The following is a 5607-nucleotide window of genomic DNA, read 5'->3' as shown; positions in this document are numbered from 1 at the left end:
GGTGGGGGATGGAGGTAGGGGTAATGAAGCATTTATTCTCTAAATGTCAATTTGTTATTCTATCTTCAATCACTATTTACTTATAAGTTCCGTTATTTAACGACTTAAGATTTCAAACACTTAACGGCTCAACATTTCACTCTCCCTTCCCAAGGCAGTCTCATCACTTCCCAAAGACTCAATATCTCTTTCCCCCTTCTCCTCAATATCTTCAACCCCCCCCCCAACGTCTCTTTCCCTCTCATATCATATATATTTTTATTGAGTTTGAAAATGATGTCAGTGATTAAATTGTACGTACTTCTTATGTTTGGGTGTGTCATGGTAAGCTCCATTATAAGTTTGAGGTCATCTACTGGTGAGATAGTCTATTAGTCCCACACTTGATTGAGTGAGTCCTCAAAGTACTCATGAGTTAAATAGCCATATCTTATTCTTAAGTTAAGTGGTTATCTCTAACCCTTGTTATCATGCACAAAGTTCTTCATTTTGTAGTAGAATTCTCTCTATTTTCTATCTTACGAATGACATTAAGTTGATATCAGAGTAAGTTCAGAATCTTGAGCACTATGACTAGAGGTAAAATAAGTAATCCTATATGATCTATTTTAAAGGTGCTTTCTCTCCATGAGGAAGTAAATGAGTTAATAAACAAATGCCAACCTTCAAAAAATCATAGTAAAAATCTTAAGGATGCTCCATTCATCTAGTGATCCATTGTCTTACGCCACATTTGGAATTCTTAATTTGGATAAAAAAAAAAAAAAACATAATGTATGCATCAAGCTTTACCAACCAAATCATGTTCATAGTTGTAGTTGTTGATGCACCCTCTATTACTACCACATGAACTATTTGTTTGGGTAATGGAGTGTCTTGCATGTGCACTTAACATATCGATAAGAATATTCAAATTGGTGTTTTCAATTTTGATTGTAAATTCGATCATGAATATTATGTTGATTGGATTGTTTTAGTTGAAACATTTTTTAAATTAAAAGAAATGATCAGAAGAAGTTTGATTTTGTTGCTGCAAAACTTAAAGGTTATCCACTACTTTGGCGATAACAATATCATTCAACATATGAAAAAGTAGAGAGGAAACTGTCTCACTAGAACATGGGTATAAATGAAACTAAAGTTAAATGTTAAATTTCTTGATGGATATCCCCATGTATTGTTAGTTTTACTTTCTCTATAAAAAAATGATCAAAATATGAATATTAAATGTAACACCCAAGAATATGACAAATACCAAACCCACCTGGGAGATCGGTGAGGTGTCACCACCAAGAATACAACAAGTACTAGGGAATTTAGGAGATCGGTGAGGGTATGCAAACTTTAGTCCCACATCGCCTAGGGAGAGATTACTGGGCTAGTTAATAACCTCTAGCCTCCTTAACATGATACAATGCATTTTAAAGCTTTAAGGCCCATGGGCCAAATAGGACAATATTGTGCAAAGTTAATAGAGCCAGGGCATTACAATTGGTATCAGAACCTACCCCAACAGCGTATTGGGCCACAATGGGGAAGTTGTGCCGAAATGAGAGAAGTTGTATGTCCCCACTAAGAATACAACAAGTACTAGGGGGTTTGGGAGATCGGTACTGGGCTAGTTAATAACATCTAACCTATTTAACATGGCACAACGCGTTTTAAAGCCTTGAGGCTCATGGGCTAAAGAGGACAATATTATGCAAGGTTAATGGAGTTGATGTGTTACATTAAATGGAGGAATTTTTTAAATATCTGAAAAACATTCATGACCAATTAATTGCTAGATATAATGGTGGTTTGAATAGACTACCCAAGATAAAAATTCTTTCCATTTTATATTTTGCTTTGAAAAAAATTCACCGATTAGCTTCCAAGGCCGAATATAAATTGACAATAATTTCATTTAGATGGTTTAATAAGTCCTCTCAAAGTGAGTCATCCAAGAAAAAGAGAATATTCAACCCATCGAATTCAAAATTCAAACATCCACATCACATGAAAAACCTAAACATGGTGGGTCCTCTTCCAATTTGTCAGGATTGAGAGATCTCTCAAGAGAGGTTGATCTTGAATTTAAAAATATTTCGAAGAACAAACATTAATGTCTACTAACTTTGCATAAAATATGATGCAGAAGTAAAAAAGATTTTGAACACTCACCCACACTCAAGAAAATATAAGGGAGAAAAAAAGATAAAACAAAAGAGAGTACATGATAGTTTTAGAGTGATTCAACTAATCCCCTATCTGTATCAAGGCTCCACGAGATCTTAATCTCCATTATCTCAATTGCTTTTCCAGGTAGCAATAAAAACCTTATAATGTGGTTTCTTCACAACTCATATAAATCCAATAGTTGGTGCACACTAAAACATGAAAATTTAACTTTTGTGACTCTTCTTATAGGATAACTCCTTTCAAGGAACTTGCATCACTTTCTCAAGCGAGATTAAGATAACAAATCTAAGAAATGTAGGAGGCTTCAAAGTTAAGGATAATACACTCACTCAACAATAAGTTTAATGGTAAGAAAACAATTCAATTAAAGCTCAAGACCATAATAAGGTAATATTGTTTAAATTTCCTTTGGAAATCTGAAAATTTCTCATTTTATAAGCTTCAAGGTGTTGGTGTGAGAATAAATCAGGTAAAAGCCGAAACACCAAAATCGCAGGTGCTTGCGTATGAATGCCTTGATCCTTCAAATTTTGCATCTTTTTGACATTCCACTTCTTGATATGCAAAATTTAATTTTAATGTATCTTTGTCATTTTAATGTTTACAACAACTTCTTTTTTTGCCTATACAACAATCGAAATGGTTTGAGAATGTTAGGAGGGGGTTGGAAGGAAGATAAATCATTTTACCTTTTGTGGGGTAAGTTAAGAAAATATAATTCATAATTATGGATCATAAATTTGGCAAAAGCTTGTCTCGACAAGTTCATAGAGAAAGGTTTCATCGGTGACTGTCTATTTTGGAATCAGTGAATTTTGGGTGGATAATCTTGAAAAATCATTTTATACTATGTTTCTTCAGATTCGATTTTATATATAGTATTAATTGAGTATATAGTACACTCCTTTCCTTCTATTTTGGAATCAATGAATTTTGGGTGGATAGTTTTGAATAATCATTTTATACTATGTTTCTTCGTATTCGATTCTATATGTGATATCAATTGTATATATAATACACCCCTTTTTGTTTGTAGATTATTCATTTGCACCCTTATCCTTGTCATTGTTGATAAAAAAAAATCATTATAATTTTATTTTGTGGATACGTAAGGGATAAAGGGGTCAATGCTTTGTAAGCAACAATGCAATTTCGATTCATAGACAAAAAAATTATCAAAGAATATACAAAACTATCTTGGAAAACAAATGATAGGAGGAATTTGTTCAAAAGTGACCTTGGTTTAAGAGATTATTATCAACATTGTAATTGGTTGCGGTTGATCCAAATCCGAATAAGCAAGAATTGAGTAAATCAAATAGAATTGTCAGATTAGATTGCCCATTGGGATCCCCACGCTTGATTCTAATATGAATTGGTCAATATAAAGCCAATCTAATCTGATTTCTAGAACCATGACCGAGACACCCTTTTGATATAAATTCCATTGGGTATTCACATATGAACTTATAAGTAAATTGTGATTGAAGAGGGAAAAATTTTTTTTTTGATATTTAGTGAAGAAATGTTTCATCACCCCTACCTTTCCACCACCCCCCCCCCCCCCCCAAAAAAAATTATGTAATCCTCTTTCAAGAGAGGTTCTTTGACGATCTAAGAGCTAGAACTGCTAATGTGGATGAGGCATTATGAAGCATTAATAACATTTCATAATCACATGAGAGAATTATCTTGCTATAACTTCACAATATTATTATTTTTTGATAAAAATAACTCACAATATTAAATATATATATATATATATATATAACTATCTAACTATAATGTCACAATATTAAATGATGAAAAAGGGTTTTTGTGGGGGAATGTGGCCCTATGCCCAAACACATGGGGGGAGGGGGAATGACCTGCACATTCCCCATGAAAAAAAAAATGATGTCTCTATGGATTATTCCTTGTGCACTCCCATTGGCTCTTGCGTACACGCACAATTTGTATTCCTAACTAGGAAAGGGCCACGTGATTATGGAGTGTTCATTTTCCCATAAGTTATATTAAATGGTAGGAAAAAGTTCTTTGAACCACCAAGACAGGATAACTAGCACCTCTCTCTCTCTCTCTCTCTCTCTCTCTCTTTTATGTGTGAAACCATTCCATTGCACTTCATTGATGTGATCCTCTATGTTGCTTGCTCTGAGGAACTTTTCCCTGAATTGTATATACAAATAATATAAAACATATTTAATGGTAAATTTGAATACCAAATTGAACGACGTTAAGCTTTGGATTATATTTTTTCAAAGTTCTAAAATTAAACTTGCCATAAATATATGGCACACATAAATAATTGGGTCATGGATTGTTGGTCAGCCAAACCATAGTGAAGAAACCGTAGTAGTGAAGACTTGCTTTCTGATCCATTTTGGACTAGCATAGCAAGTTTGAGTGTATTAGAAAGGGTAATGGAGAGTAATTATTGGTCGAATTTGTACCACATAGGCATGGACCGACAAACTTTTGTCCTAAATAAAATTAGAAATAAAAAAAATATATGGTAGTAATACGGAAATGTTGTCAAACTTAACAAAACATCCTGCTAATATATGTAAATTGGCTAACTACCTTACCATAAATTTTGACATACAAGTAAACCCTATCAATCTCTATTTACCTATAAATTTAAACAAAATGGAATTTTTATAAATATTGGAAAAGACGAGTCAAAATATATCTTAAAATATAAAAAATAATAACCCCAAATTATGGACCATCTAAAATACAAAGATAGGACTAAATAAGACTTGAAAATAAAAATTTACAAATAATTTTACATGTGATTAGTCGACGAGGGACCTTGCTTATCCGTATAATTATAAACTACTACATCATAAGCCATATGAGTAAATTAAGACTGCCTTTTTATGCACTATAACCCATCCATTCCATCACATTTTTGCCACAAGAATGAAAAAGTGATTGACAAAGGTATTCTTCTTCTTTTTTTATATTTTTATTTTTATTTTTATTTTTATTTTTATTTTTATTTTTTATGATAATAGACAAAGATGATGAAAAGGTAACATAAAAGCCTCCAAAAAAGGGAAGCATCGACAGCGAACTAACGATTACTCTATACCCTTGCAGTTGACAGTGTGGAGATGGAAAAGAGATGGCTAGTGTAAATATGATTTCTCTTATCTAGAGTTGAAGGGTATAATAACAGATTCTATCAAAGTTATCCAAGGGATGATTACAAGAATAAGGTAAACTGTAAGGAGCCCGGTGTGATTAACCCAAAAAATATCTCCAAACCTTAGAACACAACGTGCAAGTGGCAAACAAAAATTATTATCTCATCCATTTCTTTTTTTTAATTAAATCTTTTTCTGGTAGAAAAAAATTGATTAAATCTTCATTTATTATTATGATTATTATTATTATTATTATTATAAGGAATCTATTTCA

The sequence above is a fragment of the Macadamia integrifolia genome, chromosome 11, assembly GCF_013358625.1.
Source record: "Macadamia integrifolia cultivar HAES 741 chromosome 11, SCU_Mint_v3, whole genome shotgun sequence".
Classification (NCBI taxonomy): Eukaryota; Viridiplantae; Streptophyta; class Magnoliopsida; order Proteales; family Proteaceae; genus Macadamia; species Macadamia integrifolia.
This window is presented reverse-complemented; position numbering follows the sequence as displayed.